The sequence below is a fragment of the Syngnathus typhle genome, linkage group LG15 (assembly GCF_033458585.1).
Source record: "Syngnathus typhle isolate RoL2023-S1 ecotype Sweden linkage group LG15, RoL_Styp_1.0, whole genome shotgun sequence".
NCBI classification, from domain to species: domain Eukaryota; kingdom Metazoa; phylum Chordata; class Actinopteri; order Syngnathiformes; family Syngnathidae; genus Syngnathus; species Syngnathus typhle.
The window spans coordinates 7,137,332-7,159,155 of NC_083752.1; positions in this window are offsets into that span (position 1 = coordinate 7,137,332).

A 21,824-nucleotide genomic window follows, 5' to 3' on the forward strand; every position below is an offset into this window, starting at 1 on the left:
TTTTTATTTAATTATATAATGTATATTTAGCGATATATTTAGTAATATTTGTGACTTTTTAAAACGTCAATGCTATTTATTAGAACCTATACTAAAATGTGTATTGCGCAAGCTTTAGAGGTCAAACTGATAAAACAAAAAATGACTCTCTCAAAAATCACAAAATTACATTTAGGAACGGCAAGTCTTTCATTTGAGCTAAGTGAGTTAAAAAGTCCAATGTGACTTGAAAAATTACTCCATATAGATATTTTCAGGATTTTGATACATTGTGTGTGTAATAACACACACATACACACAATGTATTAAAATGCGTGCACAATAGTTAGCAGTTCACATCTGCATTCTAATTGTTGAGAGGTTCAGAATTTCCTGTGTGGAGTTTGCATATTCTCCACATGCTTGCGTGGGTTTTCTCCAGGAACTTTGGATCCCTCCCACATTCCAAAAACAAAACTCACTAAATTCATCACAGGTGTAAATATGAGTGTGAATATTTAGTTATTTGTGATTGACTTGCAACAAAACATCCAGTCTGAGTTCTCTGATGTCATACCTTCCTACTCAAAACCAATTGTAGCCGTGACATCTGGGCATTATTAATTTATGCACGTATGTATGAATATTATGTCATAGCACAACGCTTCTCTGAACTCATACGCAATGACCTGGATGCTTGTACATGACAAGTGTAAAATGTAATTGGGTTTACACATTCATGCCTTTATGCTTTGTTAAAGCTGTGCTCTTACTTGGAAATGTGTGCTAATCATACTACCTACTAATGTTAGCAAATTAATGCCCCCGCCCATGACGTATGTAAGTACCCATGCCTGCAGTTGAATTGAGTGGCCTTGACTTCATATGAATCTTGCAAAATGCGTCAACCTTTGCATCCCGAATTGTGGAAATCACATTGAAGAGGTTATTCATTAGCGTGAAAATGTTTTTCTGGGGGGCTAAAACTCATTTGGGAATATAGCATGCGTCACGCTTTGTTTGCATTAGCTGTATTTTTGTGAATTTGTTGCCACTGTAGAGCGCCTCGTTGTCAGCTGCGAGTGTGTGCATATAAGTGAGAGAGCGAGATTAAAAGATAGTCCAACATGATAATAATAATAATACATTCAATTTATATAGCGCTTTTCAATAACCCAAAGACGCTTACATGGAATAAAAAAATTAAAAAAATGATGATGATGCATGTTGATGTGGCCTCTTTAGAGTGCCTCATTGTTGCAGCATGGAAAAGCCCGGCAATAACCTAATTGGAAATATTCCAATCACTAAAGACTTCAAGATAATATTTTCTTTGTAGCTCAAGCATTTGTGTGGGCATAATAACATTTTCTTGGTATTTGACTGACAGTTGACAGCTGAGCGTGGCGTGGTTTCAGTGCACCCAAAATCTAGAACGGAGAGAACTGCCTGATTTTTCCCAATTTAGAGAGAATAACCCTACACAGCATGGTCAAAGCTGAGATTCAACTCAGGACCTTGCAACTGTAAGACCAATGTGCAAACCACTTACTCACCATGTCGCACCGTTAAATTTTGAACAATTGATTTATTGAGCTTTCATCTTCCCCATTAAGGAAACGTAGTCAAATGTCCATCCCTAATTGACATTGAATAATAGTACGCCTCATTTTCCAGCAGCACACGTCATGTTCCTCCACAGTCAGGCAGCACTATTGGAAAAGTACTCAAGTAACCGAGCCGCCGCGTCTGTCGCCCCGAAAAAGCCAAACAATGGCCGTGGCTGTTCTCTGACGTGCGGAGACGTCGTGGACTTGTTTCCAGGAGATATCTGTGGCCCGTCCCTCAGCAGCCCTCCCCTCCACCCCGACACACTAGCCCTCTTCATCGCACACCGAGCCAGGCCGTTGCTGTCGTCAGGGCCCTCCGGAGGGAGATTAAAAAAAAAAAAAAGAGACGCTGTTGTTGTCTCCTTGCACAGGAGACTAACGTCTGCTTCTCCATTTTTTTCCCTTCACGCTCACAGATGGGCGAATGAAGGGAAGAGAAGAAAGCGAGGGATGAGAGCAGGAATAAAAAAAAAGCAAGCATGGTGAAAAGAAATAAAAGCCTCGCTGCTTGCTGTGGCGTTCCAGCACACCGTCAATAACCCCCCCGCCCCCTCCGCCCCGCCCCTGGGGGCAAGGGCCATGTGATACGGAGAGCATGCGGGCACAGCTTCACCCCGAGGCGGAACGAACGGGGGCCCTGCTGTGTCTCTCCTGCATGATTAATCTGGCTGAGGGGCAGGAGGACTGCCACAGCCCCGCCCGCATTAACTCCATGCTCACCAGGGCCGCGTCAATGCACACATTCGCAGTGCGCCCACGCTTGCACATACTAATGCAAGACGTACCGCCCCGACTTTCCTACGAGGCTCCATCCGCATCCTGGCCCCATTAACTTTAACTGTATTTGTCTTTTGCCAAGGGCGGCGTCTTACATTTACGCAGCATCGTGACTCTAATCCTCGAGAATGTCGCCCCAGCGCAAGGCGCCCCGACGCCAGGGTCGGTCCTCTCATGTGACTTCCGTCTCCCCGGCAACGTTATGAAATCTTCCCGGGTGCCAGGGTGTCGTGTCGCTCATAGAGAAAATGTGGCTTAGGCCTCAAGTCTGGCATGTGACGGCCGCATTTTCAAATCACGCTGACAGTCACATTGTGAAACTCGGCTAAGGTAGCTGCCCTTAACATTCAGAAAATTAGGCACACCTGAAACATGTATGTAAATCACATGCAAATAATGTCATTTAAGTTCACGCAGGGGCGGAGCTTCGTAGTGACAATTTTGCCATGTCAATCGAATTTAAAGGCCCATGGCCTTCACAAGCGCTAGTGCTAATTGGATCATTTCTTTAACCAAATGGATTCCAAACAATGCAACATCAGCGTTATTCCATCCTCTGATTGGTTGGTCAAAGCAAAACCTGTTGAAGCGAAATTCAACTGGCAAAACGCCTTTCTGGAATCGATCCAAACGCATTCATATATTTCTGAATCATCATCTCTCGTCAGTATAAAATGTTTGGTTATTGTTTTTGTCGTGTAATTAGATAAATATTGATTTTAAACTGCTCCAGATGATATATGTGGCACAGTTGTGTGCTGTTGTATGTATAGAATGGATTGTTTTTATAATTGCAACATGCTCGTGGTAGTATTAAGAGGTGAATTAAGCCGGATAAGTCTGGTACAGCAATTGAATCATTCTGATTTCAAACACAGTCCCATCCAAAAGTATTGGAATGGCAAAGTCAATTCCTTCAGAGGCGGACTGTATGATCTTTGGCTTAATAGAGGTTGTAAAAACCCCTATTTGAATAATTGTACAAACAGATTCGGGGTCAAAATGGATCAGCTCGTTGGCCAGTTAGAGTTGCTTGGGATCGCTATGATAGGCCAGCATTTGCATTTCAACTCGGTGACCGACTCGTTTTTTTTTTGGGACCACGCTGTCTCCTTCTGCCGTAAACAGCTGGAAAAGCAGGAAGTGGTGCGAGCAGCGGGTGCGGCCCATCAAAAGACAGGCGGAGGGTTAACATCCTGCACTCGGCTCCGCATTAACTGGAAAGGAATGAAGTGTCAAGCATGTTTGCGCGGCAGCGAGACGGTCAAACCTCCCAACACCCTTCAAAGCTCCCCCCCCCCCATACACGCCTCCTGCTCCCATCAACCTCCCACGGCCGTGACCAAATTATTTCCCCTGCTGCCACTTGTATTAGCATGAAGCTAGCGGCTTAGTTGTTTTACTTTGTTTTATGTTTAGTTTGACAATCACCTTCAACTTGGACCCCCCCTTTTTTTTTTTTTTCAAGAAACTGCTCTTTATTGTAACCTGAGTTGAGTTCCCTGCAGAGTTGAATTACGCTCACAAGTTAGAGCAAAAAAATCTGCCAAACAACAACTCGTCAGGTCACTTGTATTGAGTGCTAAACGGTTAGGCCTACAGGATATGGAGTCAGCAGGCAGGTGTTATAGTTTGAGATGCTGACTTGAAGCCTTGAATGGACGCAGATAAGGAGGCGGGGAAAGCAAAGACACAGTGATGCAGAGTACAAGTGAAAGGAAGTGTAGAAGGAGAATGGAGCGATAGGAAACGAGAGCGGCAGAGAAAGCGAGGGAGAGAGAAAATAAACCCCACCAGCGCGCAGGCCACGCAGCCCTGCCAAACTGCTTGAAAAAAAAGCCCCTCTGTTTTATTTATAGTGCGCTGTATCCATGGCAACCAGAGAGGTCAGGCAAGCTGGGCCCGCGCTTCACCCTGCTCTGGGGATTAGGATTTCACAGAGGTTCTCAGATGTGAGGAAGGTGGGCTAAAGCAGCTTGCCGCTCGCCAACGCAGCCTTTTGGTGAAGTCTGGGCCCTGAGGGGGGGAAGGCGGGCGGGCGGGCGGGCGGGGGGCTTTGCGGCGAAGAGTCATGGGAATACTGTGAGAACAGGCGTTCGCGGGCGAGGAAAGCGGACAAGGAACAAACACGCAGTTGCACGCAGAGGCGATGGCAATGACGTACTGCTCTCACACAAAGGCTCGTTAAAGGCTTCTCATTGGTGGGGGGGTGCGCTCTGACTTCTGAGCTTGACATTTTTAAAAAGGTCACTTGAGTTCATGGTGAATTTCCTCCGTGACGCCGGAAAACACATCAAATGTTAAAAATCAAACTTCCACTGCCACGTCCGCCAATGCTTTCCTTTCTAAGAATGGCGTTCACTTTTTCCTCAGCCCCCCCCCACCCCCCACTTCCCCCACATCACACACGCATACTTCACTTTTGTTAAAAATTTGCACACGTTTGTAAAGGTTCCTTCCCCAAAACAGCTAAGCCAGCTGGAATGTAGCTGAGGTAGAGCACTGGCGTCGAGAGAGATGTGGGGGGGGGCTGATTTCCCTCCAGGAAATGCATGGTGTGACTACAGCAGAGACCACCGAATTCCTCCTGGGGCAGAGGACGTGCGTTGCTAGGCGATGGGCCGGTGTTGCCATGCGTGGTGGATGCGGTTGCCTGCCATGCTCTGATGTGCACGAGGGACAATTCAATACTCTTCCAGGAAGCAAAAAAACCCAAAGAAACATGTGTGTGGAGGGGGGGGGGGGGTGTCCATCATCATCGTCATCATCATGTGGGACCAGTAATGACTTCCCTTGTCTCCAGGGGGCACCCTCAGCACCTGAGTCACAGGACATCCAGAGCCCCCTCTACCACACACACACATACACACACACACACACACACACACACTGAAGTGTGACCAATCAAACATGTGAGGTTGCCAGGAATAGACGACAAAGGCGCATGACTGCCGAGGCTGCCTGGGAGGTGCTGGCCAAGTGTGCTTCATCACGGGTGGGAGGAGGCCGCCTCGGAAGGAGGCGAGAGAGAAGACGAGATGCGTTCAAGTCACTATAAATTACCTTGATGGGCTCGGCCGCTAAGGAGAGACGCATACAAAAGCCATTCACAGAAACACGGCGTCAACACACAGAGTCCACTACGCAGACAAATTATAATTGTTGTTGTCTTGTATAGACATCAAACATTTGAATATCCAACAACAGAAGCAGTCGGCTGAGTTAAGGCCTTGCTGTGGAATCGTAAACTCCCACTGGAATGACCTTTCATTCTGAATAGTGCGTATTTTTTATTGAACTTTGACACTTTTTGTCAATTATTTAGTTCATTGTTTGGATTCAATCAAAAAAAATTTTTTTTATGAACTTTTATGGCTTTCTCGACCAGCTCTCAAGCTACGACAGTTTAAAAAATAAAATAAATCACATTGCTAGCGCCGGTCCAAACCCCAATCACAATTAAGTGAGTCACAATTAAGTAAATTTCATATTTCACCAAAATTATCACCAAAATATATTTAATGGTCAGTACTCACATGGTTGTTGGTATTATTATTATTATTTTCTTAATTTTACAAATTATTTACCAATCTAAAGTGTTGAAAATGGCTTCCTCTCATTCCTTCTCTGTCGTGTGTCAAACTTTGAAGACATTTATTTTCACTTAATGTTGACTTTCATCTAGACAATTTGCCCTTTAACTTTTTTATTCTACAATCATATTGCGTTTTAAATCATAACACTAGCAATTCGTGCTAGCCAACCAAATGCTAATCAAGCTGACACTACTTGAAAGCGGGTGGACATTTATGAAATGAAAAAGGCCAAATTGGATCTCTAGTGCAACATGGGACTGATGAATATTTAAACACGTATTTTCAGCTGGGGAATCATCAGTGATGGCATGACCACTATTTTAACCTATTTTGGGAACCCATTGCCCAATTACTCCAGTGCCCTTTATACTGACACAAACACTTAGAGTCACAGGCACTTCATTCGCTGCAAAATAAACACACTGTTAAACAAATACATTCCTCACACTTTCAACCACAACTCAACATTATATTTGTACAGGCAGAAACCTCTTCTGGTTATATTTTTTTAATACCCGTTATCATAAATACTTTGCCGGGAAGTCAGAACAGATGACATTTTTTCTTGTAAGTGAGTCATTATTTCCTTACATCACCTTTACGCAGCCGACAGTGTAATTTGTATTACTGAGAACAATCCCCCCTGTACGCAAGAACTTAAAGTCTCATCACAGCTCACAGTCAGTTTAATAAGAGGTCACCGTCAATAAAAAAGGTTAACAAGAGTAGCATTGATTTTTGCTATAAAATCATGCTAGGCGTTCACTCTCAATGCTATCAGTAGCAGGATCTATTGGATGCATTTCAGACAAATAAGATGGTATTGTCCAAATTGTCTTGTGTATTTTAGCTGATGTTTATACTATCTAAGTTGGTTCCTTGGCTTGAGTCATTGCATGACCACGCACGCTCATACCTTCAACCTGTTAAGTCAAAGTATTGCTGTAGTGCAAAGGAGGTTCTTCTCCGTCTTGACACATTTTTAAAGCCTGCATGCTAGCTTCATTGTAATTGTCCTTAGCTGTAAATGGAAGTGAACGGCCGTCTGTCTAGACGTGCCCAAAGATTTGAATGCTTCCCATTCCATTTGTGTTGTCAGAAAGTGACCGTACTCTGTAGGCAACGTATTTAGCTCCACCCTTTTGGATACCACTGTGGCTTTTGGTAGGGACGTATTTAGTCACAGAGGGCCCAAGGCAAACTCAGTCATGGGGCCGTCCACATGCGCAAAGATTTGGAAAAGTCATCTTGTCATCACCTACAAAGTGCAAATTTGAAAAATGATCCTGAGCTGGACAAAGGCCTTAAAATCCGTCTTGAGGATTATTATCTACTTTCTCTGATGAGAACCTTAATCAGTTTTAAGGCAGCATTTAGGGCGCTTAGAAATCTGGGATCCCAGGAAATAGTCTGTCCATGTACCAGGAAGTAATCCAATATGACTTAATGGAGTTATTTTTCAAAGGAAGCAATGCATAGCGTTGTAAACTGAAATGTTTTCTGGAAGAGGGATGTATGGTTGATCGTCTTTCACACTTCTCTTTGTTGTGTTGTCCATGCTTCTCCCTGCCTAGCCATGTTGTTGATGTTTTGTTCTGTTGCATTCGTTTTGTCTTTTTCCGTTCCCGGCTCAGGGTGTGGGGTGTCACTGGGGACTTCTCGGCGGCGGCGGCGGCGGCCAGCTCAACTCGGTTCTATTGCTCCGTTTCTGACTATTGCTCCGTTTCTGACGTTGGCCGCCCAGCAGGCCCCCGAAGCTCAGGCCCGACTCCAGGACGGGCGGTCGCGGAACGGACAAAGGAGTACATTCTCCAAAGGGGAGGGATGAAGGGGGCGTGAAGAGATGAGGAAAGTGAGCGAGCAAGGGAGGGGGGGGGGGTGGTGTTGTGCTGGCGAACCCGACGCACGGGGTCTTATCCTTGCGGCTCAAACACATGCCACCAGCTGCTTCCCCCCTTCCTGTGCTTTCATTAAAAAGCTTCACTGTTCTCCGTCGGATAAGCCACACGCTTTGCAGATTGGGCCAGCGACAAACACTTTTAACATCTCTATCCTGACTATTGAGGGGGGGGGGGGGTTGACCACGCCATTGTGGGTGTGCTACCTGCACCATTTGGTCTCTCAGTGTTTCCAGCTCTTAGAGATGAGCCAACGCGTTGCCAGAGGGAGCGCCTGCAATGTAGGGCGCCCAGCACGCTGGACGCAGGCTGAATATCAACGCCACACGGCAGACACTCCTCCCCGCAGCCCACCTGCTGACTTGCGTGATCCAAACGCGAGCGGGAGGGGGGGGGGTTGTAGGGGAGATATGTGTGTGTGTGTGTAGGAGGTGGGGGGCTACTGCAGGAAATTGCCAGGTAGTTTCCAGATCCTTTTCCCAGTGTTGCGCCCAATTAATCAGGGCTACATCTGCGCTGGATGGACCTCTACCCAATGGGGAGCTGTGGGTGTTTTTGTCAGCATTTACACATGTTTTAGGGTTTTGTGCATGCGAGTGGGCATGCGCGGCCTTGCTGGTAGAGTGTTAATTCGTTTCCTGGTTAGCATTAGGATTCAGCATTTATGCAACAACGATACGGTTAAATATGGAATGTTTTTCCTGGCAGTATTATCGAAAGGAGAGCGCTACAGTATGGATGCTAAGCCCGTTGTTAGCAATGTAATTTATGACAGCAGCCGTTAAGCAAAAAACAAAATAGTCTTTGCTCTGTTTAATGCCACTCCCAGTTGAAGCAAGTTTTTAGTTGTGTATTGAAAGTGTAATGGATGTAGCTCCGCCCACTGCTATGGAAAAGGCAGTATTACCACTCAATCAGTACAGTGCTGCATTGGGAAAAATTTTTTTGCAGCTGTCAGTGTCTTCTTGAATAAATTCTCAACAGCAACATGCTGAGAATACACAGGAGACTCTTGTTCTACTCCATTGTTGTTGTTTGTCAGGATGCGTGGTTCCAACAGATGCGTTCGTTGGAGTACGGTTTTCGCAGAACTAGTTTGAAGTGCAAAACCGACTGCCGAGTCTGCGCGGTTGGAAAGCGGAATTTGTTGGAAAATGTTATGAGCAGAAACACATCTTTGTTTATTGTTGATATGATTGTGACATAAATACGCATGCCCAGCCTGAACATGAACTAAGCTTATTTACACTCGTGTACTCACAAATGGTCATTTTTATTGTTTAGGCGGAAATGATAAAGGCTTTATTTGTGGACGTAGTACAAACAAATGGCCAAAATGTCACCGCTTGTTGTGTATTTTCTCGTCTCAGAATGATACACACACACGCAGCCATGCCTGCTTTGCTGGACCTGGCTAGGAAAAAAAAGATCATTTTTCAGCACCTGTGTCGCTCGAAGCCTTTTATGTTTAGTTCCTGAAGCTCCAGGCACACCTGGACCTGAACCATCCCTCCCTCTTTTCCACGATGCTTGCCAATCTATTTTGTGGACTCATTTATAGGAATAACTCTTGAACTAGTGTAACAGGAGGCTAATGAGTATGCGTGACGCTTTCTGTTGTTTTAATGGAATTATATTTTTAAACACTGCTTATCAGCTGTATACTATTTAAAGGAGACTTATTTGTTTTCCTCACAAACAATTGCCAGATGTTTTAATAACATCTCATAAAACTCCAGGGATGAAGTATTATTGCACATTGTACACACAGCATGTGTTGCTGCGCTGAACTCAGCCAATTGAAGCAGCAATTAAAATGTTCATTCAGCTCCTCTCTTAGCTTATCACTACGGCATTGATAGTAGGCATTCTATGCCATAGGTGTCAAACTCAAGGCCCGGGGGTCAGATACGGCCCGCCACATCATTTTACGTGGCCCACAAAGACAGATTGTGCAATAAATTCACGTGACAATGGTACAATTACTAACTGTTTTAGAGACATATTACATAGATATTGCTAGCATTTATTGCCATTCTTCTTTTTGAAATATTTGAATAGTTTTTATTAATTTCTGATTTCAAAACTAGTTATTCATTAAATGTATAGCCCAGTCATAATGGCCCTCCGAAGGAAACTATGGCTACGATGCGGCCCACGACATAAATGAGTTTGACACCACTGATATCTATGCAGAGGATAAAGAGTTCAGTAAAACCCCCTCTATCTCATGTTCTGTTTTTATAAGTCTTAATTTTGTATCTTCGCTGTTTTCCACCCCACCAAGTCATTAGACACTGCAGGTGTACCTAATGTTGTGGCCGGTGAGTGTATATAACGCACATAACCTATTTAATTAAATAGCCACACAAAAGTGTATTACACACTTGAAAGGAAATCCCCATAGCGTGCCACGGAGAGACTAAGTTTGTCCTTTTCACTGACTCTAAAAAAAAAAAAAAAACATGTGACCTTCACGGGATAGAAGTCAATCATTGCGCTCGCGTCGCGGAGGGTGTGCGTCGCTCAAGATCCTGTTTGGAGGCCCGGCGTAATGTGGTGCAGTGCAGAGCTGGAGAGGAGAGACAGCTGCCCTGACAGATGCTGGGAGGCAGGACCCCACTGGGGAGCAGAGGGAGGGAGCTGGCAGCGTCTCACCCCAGCGGAAACACCACAGGCTGCAGAGGAAGTGGGCAGGGGGACAAACCGGGGACTCGGCGTAGGGGGTGGTGGAGGCGTAGGGGCTTTGCGTGCGTGCGGGCGTGCGTGCGTTTCTTGGATATACTTTCAGAGGACGTTGGCTGACGGTCATGTATGTATGTATTTACATGATAAACACATACAGTACATGCTGGTAAGCCCAAGATACTGTAAAACTACACCCGTTGCTTAAGGCAACCAAATTTCGAAATTGGCCCAGCCGGCTCGTGATGACATCAGCGTTTTTGTGAGCTTCTGATTGGTTGGTCAAAGTCAACTTATAAAGTATAGAATAGTATAATAGTGTTATAGTATATAATGCATTCAATATACTTATTTGATTTAAAATAAATAATACATGGAAGGAGGACCTTGAAAGAAAAATCACAGCATTGAGTGGGGAAAAAAAAGGACATTTAGATTATTTTCTAGAACTAAATCTCTGGCTGCTGCACTGTAAAATACACAACTTATATTTTTGGAGCTTATGCAGTAATTTAAGTCGGGGGAAGCCCCCCCCCACCCCCCCACTGAAATTTATGACATTAGCTCAACAAAGCAAGCTACCTGTCTTACTCATATCTTTAAGTTGGGTTTCAAAATGGGGACAGCCTTTCTGTAAACTGTTATTGCCTGCCTGATTCTAACCAACTAACCTGATGACTAACCAACAAACGTACAATTAGTTATCACAATAATATACCTCGCCCGGAATTCTTATAAAATTAGCCAGCGTGACAAAAATGGACATCTTGATTAACATCGACTTGCTATTCTATCTCAGCACATTTTATATGTTGTTAAGCCGTTGTGATCATCGAGCTGATTCAATCTCGAGCTTTACATAGAAAGAGATCAAGCATAGCCACTGCGTCGCAATTAGCTTTGCATGCTAATGACCAGGATGGGTCCATCGGCAGATGTGGTCAGGTTTAGCTTGGTCTTAAAGGCACACTTCCTTAATTCCTTATCAACGTTATCATTATTATTATTGCATGCCTGGCTTGATTACAAAAAAAATAGAAGCCCACACATCTTTGTAACAAAGCCTGCAACAATAAACAATACAGCACTTTTTTCTTTTCACAGTTTCCTCCTAAAATGTTGTTATTCCACATTGACGCCGGGGTTTCGATGGCCGAGCTCCGTGGGGAGGCGCCTGCATCTTTGCATCCATTTAGCCGCGACACATAAAAGCAATTGAATCTCTCAAGTGATGCAAAGTGCCTCTGCGACTGGCTCGCACCCAACGTGGAAGTTCTCTCGTGCGTAAAGGTCAAGACGGCTTATGGCCGGGCGCCGTCGGCAAAACGCGGTATGAGCAGGTAATGGCGGAAGGCGGCCCGCTGCGGATGAGGCTCAGTGGGTCGCACTCTGAGTGTAAAAGCGATATAACGATTGGTTGATTTTTAGAAGATAGACAGAAGTGTCACATCCTCTGGTGTTTATGTGACACATGAGGAAAATCTCATTAAAATATTCATATGATCTAACGTATATTAATATCTATGTTCGGCATTGACGTTTGCTTGATGACATCATTCACATTTGGCGTTTTGCGTACATCTTGAAAACGCCCATTTATTCTGCTGTTTTTTTGGGCATAATTGGAGTAGTTTGTAAATTTCTTGCTTCCCCTAATGGCGATTTTTCTTTTTTTTTTTTTTCTTAAGGAAATTGTAACCCTTCCTCATTACAGACAAAATCATAATGTTTGGCTTTTATGAAGAAAAGCGCTTTGCTCATGTGGAGGCCTCTGTTTGGAAGCTGTGCTTGTGGGGATGTGTTGCCAGACTTCTGTAGGAGTGGACAGACTGCGGCAAAAGTATCGTGGCGACGCACGCTTTGCACGCACGCACTAGCAGACACACACACACACACACCGACACACACACATCTCCTCTGCACTCCTGGGGGAGGATCCATTCCGTCCCAAACACACACCATCGCCCGAGGGGCAGAGTGACCGCTCAAGCAGCGCCTCACACACACACACACACACACACAGCCAATTGATTAGAGAATACCAAATGGACTGGCCGCCTCGTGATTAGTAGCAAAGCCACACGGCTCCCCAAACAAAGAGCCAAGCGGCAGTAAACGTTCACTCGAAACATTTTTCAATTGGAATCCAACAGCCTTATTCAAAGTCACGCCACATGTTCCCGCCGTCTCTATTTGTTCGCTGCCTCGTTTGCCTTGCACATCTGCTCCAAGATGCGACATATGCACAGGCGCCTTCGTGGCGTGGCCGTCTTTCACCATCCTGCTGGTTATGTCTTTGTCGCACTTTTTATCGCCGCTTACTATACTCTCGCCGAGCCTCCCTCGCCGCCTCGTTGCGGGCCTCCTTGCACCTGACGCCTTTGCAAGCCTCTGACATGCTTGGCTTCATGTTATGAGCAATCACATGCCACCTCGACGGGCGCGCTTGTGCGTGCGTGCGTGTGTGAGTGTTTTGCACAGGAGGGTAAGTGTGAAGAATGAAGAGGGCGCAAGCAAGCAGGGAGAGTTTACGCATTTAGCCAGACTTTGTTAATAATTTATGTGTCACAGGTTTGCAAAATTGCCTCACGCTCCCTCTTCCTCTCTCCCTCTGGCTTTCCTCCCCCCCCCACCCGTCACTACCACCATCATCATCATCATCATCACCTCCCCCCTGGTGTGGGCTACTTCTCCGTCTCAATCTTTCCCCAACGCTTACTGGCGTCGTGTGCTTTGAGGGAAACAAAAAGCTACGACACGTAGCCAGCCTGGATGCCCCGCATGCCTCCATCTTCACGACCACCGGCGTTGGCAGGCCTCGTGACAGCGCCTTGCAATAACAGCAGGAGGGCGTCACGCTCGTGGCAAAATCTGACGCCGTCGTCAGAAAAGCGCTCGCGCAGAGAGCTGCGTTGTGAACTGATGCTGTAAAAAAAATCGGAAGAGATGCTAAAAAGGCGCCATTAAAGCCGTACTGTGTTCTGCGCTTGGCTCCCTCTCGCCGCAGTGCCCGTCACGATGCCAGACGTGGAACGCTTCAGGGTGCTGGACTGCGCAGGCGGCAGGTGACACGGATTTCAATAAAAGGGATTATAGATGTGGCGGCGGCACGGAAGCGAGGAGGCACAACACATTGGGGGCAAAACAGAAAAACTGTGCCTGACTATATGTGATATAGTTCTAAATAGTAGAAGACTGCGACAGTTTCATGATTATCGCTCTATTCAACTACATTAGCTGTGCAACGATTAATCGGCAACTAATCGATTATCAACTGAATCCAGAATTATTTTCGATAATCACTGAGAGACCTTTAATTTAAAGTAGGATGTTTTCGACTTTGCTGGATTTTCTATTAATAGATCAACATTTTGATTCATTTATGAAAACCACACTCGTTAGACCATCCTGCTGTTTCGTGTTTGTCAATATCGTTGTCAGCACTTCATGTCTTTCGGTTGCAAGAAGTTGCTGGAACAAGGTCGCTCTGCATGACAAGATTCATCATAGTCCCCAAAGTGTCCGCCAATGACAAATTATGTGGTTGATGCGCTGCTACTTCCTTCAGGGGGGGGGGGGCTTTGCTGTATAAGACAATAAACGTGCTTGATGGCGTTGGCAGGAGCAAACAAGGGAGAACCCTTGAATCTTTTTTCCTTTGAGTGAGTCAGTGTTGGCAAGTGGACTTTGCAGCCTTGTTGAGCTGACTTTTGGCCGGCTTGGGGGAATTACTTTTTATGTCTCCTCCTAAATGCGTGCTTGATGATATCCATGAGGTTGGGTGGCTTGCTTCCATTCTATGACACAACGGTGCTGAAATATGCTGTTTTTGTATTTCTGGCCTTTTTTCTCTTGATCGCTCGTCAATGTCTGCTGAACTTTGGATCCCACTATCCTTCAAGAAGCAGGCGACATCCTTGTACCGTCTCTTGTCACCTGCCCTGAATCTTTCCAAATTCCAAGTGATGGATGTCTTTGCACAAACCATCGAGTTAACTTTTAACATCATTTGTCACCTTACCCTGAGGAACAAACTCAGATTCAAACCCGGTCGAAGGGGTTGTCAGACATCTACACTGACCACAATATGAAAGATTCCATCTCTTTGGAATGGAATCCGGATCACGTGCACAACGTGCATGCTCTGGTCTGCTGCACTATTCCAAATTCCCAAGTGTCACCTGGGGTCGACTGCACAGGGGTCACATTTTCCTACTGGACATGATGGCCTTGTAGGTAACCATCCCACTTCTCAAAAATCTGAGGCGTCAAACTGTATTTAAACATGTTTTATTTTATTTTTTCTTAGTTGAACAAACTAGGATAGTACTCTATTCATGGTCTTGTGAGTTTTTCATTCCAAAATCTGGTCGAGACCAACGCTGAGTCTGTAGGACATTTCCCCATTTTGGGAGGTATTGGTGATGAGGGCAATGACCAGAGAAGTTGGATTTAGCTTAGCTGGGAGAGCAAAGCAGAGCGTTAGAGTGCGAGCTGAATGCAGTATTGCCTGGAGGTAGCTGTGCGTGTGTGTGTGTGTGTGTGCGTGCGTGTGTGTGTGCGTGTGTGTGTGCGTGTTGATGGGGGGTGGGGTAGTTGTGGGGGGGTGACTGCACCGAGCTTTACAATCCATTACGAGCGACCACAGGCAGCCAATGGACGGACGCTGTGTCGTCAGGCTGCTTCATGAAACGTAGCTGCGGCTTTGTGGCTCATCAATGTGTGCGCTGCCTCGACATGTCACAGATTTATCACCTTTTCCATAAAATGCACTCAGTGAGCCTTTGTTTTAAATTGTTTTATCCCTCTACTAGACCCACACTTAAAAAAAAAAAGAGGGTTTAAAAAAATATATATATCCAGCCTCATTTATTTCCATGTCTTTTTCCATGCTACCCTAATAAAAAATTTTATTCCAGGTCAAAAATGTAATTTGTTCCAATAGGCCTTTGAGGAACAAGAAATATATACATGTAATTTTATTAAATTTAAGGAGCCTTTGAAGAGCAAACAAAAATAATGTTACATGTAGTTTTATTAAATTTGAGAATGAAATTGCTACAACTCATTTTAAGTCAAATATTTTTACATAGTTGTGGTGGGACTGTTTGCCGTAGTACAAGAAGTGTTATGACGCAAGATCGTTAAGTGAAACAAGCGTCATGATGTTGGCTGCTTCGTAACGTGTTATGAATAAAGTTCTTGTTGCCGCATAGTTATTCCCACCCATCATTGGACATTACATTTTGGCCACTAACACAGAGCTTCAATTCACTGCCCTCGTTCCTCACCGCCAGTCCCGTGGTCCCGTTGGTATGAATATTTTAAGACTAACGGCGATCGGAATAGCCAAAGCTAGCGAGGATAACCACACCGTGCATTCAGTACCATCTTTTTTTCGCTCCCGGGTGCGCGGATACTGTGTCGCTGTGTTGGCCTGGCCGAACTGCTTCACAGAGCAGCAGCAGGCGGGCGAATCAAAAGTTCTCCAAAAATCTGGCATATCAAAAGTCGAGGGCCAAAACCTAGTAATTAATCGATTATTAATTATTTGAATCTATGGATTGATTACTTCTCCTAAACCACCAACATAACAGCTGATGCAGTCATGTAAATAAATAAATACTACATATAAGCTAAGATGACCAATACATAATTTAAAATTCTTGACCTGCATTTTTTTCTGTCTTTTGCGACTTCCTCCGTGCAATTTTGTCCAAGGCAGCTTACAGCTTTGCCGCCATGCTAGAGCAAAATGATTCTTTCGCCGTGGTAATAAGAGAGCTAAAAGGTGGAACAGAGGAAGCGCGGCAGAGATGTGTGGCGATGGGAGCGTGGGGGTTGGGGGTTGGCGGGGGGGCGTGAGGCTGCGTCAAAGCTCTGATTAGCGCCGACCATGCTCCGCTCTTATTGATTGGCAGAGTGGAGACACTGGGCTGCCTTCCACCATGCTCTAATGAGAATCCCTGACCTCTACGAGTCAGCAAGGTCACCAAAGCCTACTGTAATTGCACTTTCCCTAATGGCGTCAGTCACGCACGCACTCCAACCCCAGTAATGACAATTACCATAATGTCGGCGGACGCCGCGGGTGCCTTCCAATCATCCGTCGCATCTACACGCAAGATGTTTGTCAACCGTTGTTGTCGGTTCAAAGGGTGCAATAGCTACTGTCAAATTCAAGACAGCAGTGTTTCGATTTCTTGATCAAAAGTAGTTGTCGGATGTGATGAAAATACTGGAGAGTTTGTGTGGTGTGCTCACGAGAAAGTTGAGCTAATTGCTCTATGTTCAACACTAATCTTTGATGCGCAACGCATATGAGAACGAAATTGCAAATTCCGTTCAACTGCGCACTCCAATGAGAGCTGTGTTGAAAATCTCGCTTTGACAAACGGAAATAAGGGTGCGTTGCGCCAAATGTCTTTGTGCGGTCATGTGACCTCGTGGAACAGTCATTTGACACAAGTTTCTGTGAGAAAGAAGATAGATTGAAGCAAGAATAAATACGTACTCATATAAGTAGCTCATGTTGACAGATTCATCATAACATTTTCATTCACATTTGGAGGAGGCCTGATTCCATGTTTGTTATTTGAACTATGGTGAGAAAATCTTGCCCAAGAGAGCACATTGTAACTCAAACAAGCTTTGGCTGAGGTTGCAAATGTGTTTTGGGCTTCCCTCCACACGCAAACAGTGTTTTGCATCCTCGAAAACAACAGGGAGGCGTCTTTCCAAAAATTTTTAGGCCAAATGTCAATGGGAAATCTTTCTAACCACCGCTTAGAGCTCCCTGCATATTCCATGCTTTCCATTGACTGTTGTTTTAAATTCATTCACTTTCCTATTAGGCCTGTTCCATTTAATATGCATGCATGTATTCTTGCTGAGCTGAGTCAGTCTGGAAGAGCGGCGTCCTAACGAAGCGCTAAGCCGAGAGCGTCTTTGTACATTAAAGACGGAATCGATGCGAGAGAAGCACGCACGCTCGACGCTGTCAGCCGCTTCGGCTTCAGGCTGCAGGTCTGCTGTCGGACTGCTTGTCATTTGCATGTTCACGCAGGTCACCTGATAGCACGCATGACTGAGTGTGTGCAGGCACTCTTATATCACAGGTTGGATCTTTTAGACTTAATCTAGCCCCATCTACAGGGGGATTGGGTATTCACCTGTGGATTTGGAGGTGCTTTTTTTTTCAAACACCAACAAAGGCTGCATTTTCAATCGCGCGTGGTTTTTCGCTACTACGTGAAGCCATTGAACATGCGTGGCAACGTATCCGGGGATAAAAGTCAACATGTCAGCAAAAAAAATAAACTTTCCCAATGGGGTGCTTTACTTTATGCCCTTCTGATTTACCGTTGTGTCTTTAATTTCGGCAGGTCGCTGTATTTAAGTGAGAGCTCGGGTCATAAAAAAACGGCGAGCGAGAAAAGAAAAGGTTAAAAAAAAAAAAAAAAAGGATGGTCTGGGTAGGTGGTAGCTAAATCAGTGAGCGCACAAAGAAGCAGGCGTCTGAAAGGTATTGACCCTACATTGATCGCTAGAAGCTGCGTGGCCATATTGACCAGATAGAGGAGAGACCCGGGGAGGCGGCACACGGCTCGGCTCGGCTGGGCTGGGCGAGGGAAGGGAAAAAAAACAACAACCTTATATGCTGACCTTGTGGGCCATCGTTGTCCTCCAGCCCACACTGCTCTACCCCCACCTCGCATGGCACATAGACCTATGTGTGCGTGTGCACGTATGTGTGTGCGTGCGTGCCCGCCCGAGAGAGAGAGAACCCTGCAGAGAAGCACGCAGAAAGCGGGTTTTATCTCATCGAGGCCATTTCCTATCGTGGCTTCAATGTCGCGCCAGTAAACACAGCAGTGAACTGCCCGAGAGGGCCTTAGAGATTTTCTAGTACACAAACAGTCAAAGTAGCACATACTCAACCTCTTAAGTGTGGCACTATTTGTTTGCTCCTATTCTATAGAAGTCACAATTGGATTTACAATCGTGTTTATTTCGACTGCCCCCAACGTATCTTTGTGACTGAAATGAACCCCAGTTGAGTAGAGAAGATTTTTTCAATCCAAAATACTAAATAGTTCATTATCCAGTACATGTGCATAGCTGACATGACTAGCGCTCTTGCTAGTAGCATTAGCGCTGCTGTCAGTGTCAATTGACAAGGTTGCATTATTTGCATAAATATGAGAATATTACATTTCTTGCAATGGTCAAGTATATTAGATATTTGATGTTCTTACGAATTACAGTTAAAGTGTGATTTTCTTTTGTGACGCCATTCGTGTGCATTACCTAAGCTTTATTTTGGGGGTTGGGGGTCGATTTAGAAATAAGATGCAGCGACAGCCGATTGTCCCGCAAACCCAAGAGAATATTTGGGGGGGGGGGGGTCATTAAAGGGGAAACCATGACCACGGGTCACATGGGAGCTAGCTTTTCAACTCATTCTTCTTGTAGAAAGTCGGTTCCAATAGAAGGATTGAACCTCTCTGCCGCTTCCTGTCCATCTTGTGCTATCCCTCACAGCAAGGCAATTAATTTGGATGCCGCGTGCCAAGAGTGCAGAGATAAAGCAAGCGGGGATGCGTACACGCCACAGGCCAGTTTCCGATCTCAGCAGAACAAACACGCAGACTTTGGGCATCGCGAGCAAACTCCATCTCCTCGTCTCCACCTTGACTTGTTCCAGGCCTGACGGAAAGCCCAACACCTCCTTGTTGCCGGAGTAACCACAGCCCCAACATTTCTAAACCTCTGGATGGTTTAGGGTCGACAGAAAAATGATTGCCAATAACGACGCTGAGGGTGACATAATTATGACGGAACTGAGGCTCTTAAATTTTGAATGGCTATTTAAAAACGGCTTGACAATTCAATAATGACATCATGCTACCTGGATGATTTGCACTGTCTGGCTTTTTCAATAACACATGTTTTTCAAAAGTGTGAGGAAGACAACAAGTTCCAAGCTTGCTTTTGACTTGGTCAAATTAAGATTTAAAATTGTGATTTCAAATAAGAACTCTTGACAAGCCCTGAAGCGATAAATTAATGAAGTGAGCATTTTCCCCTCATAGAGTGCGTTTCCAAAAAATGAGTAGGGTTACATGCCGGACATGCAACGATTGGGAAAAGGCGCTCGAGAGTGTGAGTCATGTCCTGCTATACGAAGCACGCAGCATGCAAAGTGCACAAGGGAATGTAGCTCAGGGCCAGGGAAACCATCGATACCCGGGAAATTGATGTCATCAACCAAGTTACAGAGACTGAGCAGGGATTGGCCGCCCTCCTCTGCCCTCCCCCTTCTTTTCCCTCCCGCCATATTACGCCATCGTTTCTGACTCAGGTGCGCAAATCCAAACAAACCATATTGTGTTACAAACCACTGAGAGGTGACATCTGTCCTAGGAACCTAAAAAGTCCTCCTTGAAGGTGTCCCGTTCTTCACTGCGGCTTGACTGCAACGTCACACGTGAAGACGTACCTGGCAGCGAGGCAACACCGTGAAAAACGTCGGCCCAATTATAGCACAACACCTAGCCGTACGGTTTCCATGGCTGCACGGTGCGTTTTCCCGTGGGACGCGGCGTGGAAAAAACGAGCGTCTTATCAAGCATCACCCTGGTAATAACACTCCCTCAAGCCTTTGCCGCATGTGTCAGACCTTAACGAGAACCCCGGGTGAAATCTCTCTCCCGCGTCCAGCCACAACGATTGATTTGGACTTAATCTCTTCCTGCGTGTGTGGATGTGTGCCCTTTCACAGTTTTTACAACATGATTTGTAAGATGGAGAAAAATAACGACCAAAATGTCACCTTCATCGGGACATACGCTAGCTACTAAGTCATGACTAGCCATGGATGTATAGCAACGATACTATCTTAATAGTATCAAATTTTTGATTGACTTTGGGGCAGAATGTTGTGCTGGACCGTTCCGGTGTTCCAGGGTGTTATATTTTGGACGGCTATAGTTGTCAATGGGAGTGAATGTCTTAAGTTTTTTTTTTTTTTTTTCTTTCAAGAACTGCATCTATACCTATAGCTGTTATTTTTCTAGTTGCTTTAAGGTTTTCCTCCCTAGATTTGAAAACATATTTTCTATTTCTTACTAAGTCATAGTCTTTTTTTTTTTTTTAACTTGCACAAATGAGGAAAGTCGATTGATTGAGGTCTTGGTCTGCAAAGGCGAGGGAAAGAAACAAGGACATGGAGGATTGTGAAAATGGAAGCATTGATGACCATAGCAACAGAAACAAAATAGTCTTCAACACTGGCTTTTTTTCTTAAGAGAATTGCTGTGAATTTTAAGAGAGATGTTGTCAGCTACAAAAATGATTTGTGGCAAAGGCGTATCTTGAACCAGCACATGATAACTTTCTGGTGTTCAAAAATTGTCTATCTTTTCTGAAGATCTCTTTTGACCGTTGGCTAATTTAGCATTTTTATTGTTACTCAGTTCACAACAGTAGCAAAGCTATGTGAGCATATTTGTTTTTCACAACAGTATACATCTCTCGACACTAGTAGCCAGAGGAGGGGCCCTCACCATTCTTTCAAAAAGTTCCTTTCTCAACTAACTTTGAACGCTTCCTTTCCTGTCAAAGTCCCGTTTTACAAGCCACATTCCTCCCTCCAACAACAATTGGACCGCATCGGTTCTTGCTATCTTCCCGTGCGACCGGGCTGGTGAACGCGACGAGCTGGGGCCGGCCCGCGCAGTGGGGGCCTTTGGGTGGGGGGAAGGGCACGTCTGCTGGCGATGAGGGTGAGTAGATCAGCGCGGCTCAGTGTCTGCGAGGCGCTGATAAGATTCCAGGATTTTCCCGGTGTGACAGGCTTGCTCACGGAGCCGAACGCCCCCTTTGCATGGAGGCAGCCGCCACCGCCTGACCTAGCCACTTATCCCCCCCCCCCCACACACACACACAAATCCGCCCAACACACACACAAACCCTGCTCCACCTCAGCGGGCAGGTGCAGCCACACCTAAAATCCTCCTCCAACTTTAATTATTAATCTAATTTGCATCTCCTGTCTTTCTGTCTACGCTGTTCAGGTAAAACTAATTTCTTCTTTAAAGTTGGAGGCTTTGCTCCATGCACGCTGCTTTTTTCTCGCCGACTCCTCTCGTTCTTTATCTCAGCCCCCCCCCCCCCCCCACCGACTCCTCGTAACCCAACCTCCCCCACTCCCATCTCCCTTGGATGGCAGGTCAGGCAGTGAGCTGTGCGGGCTCAGAGGAGGTAAGGACGCCGTG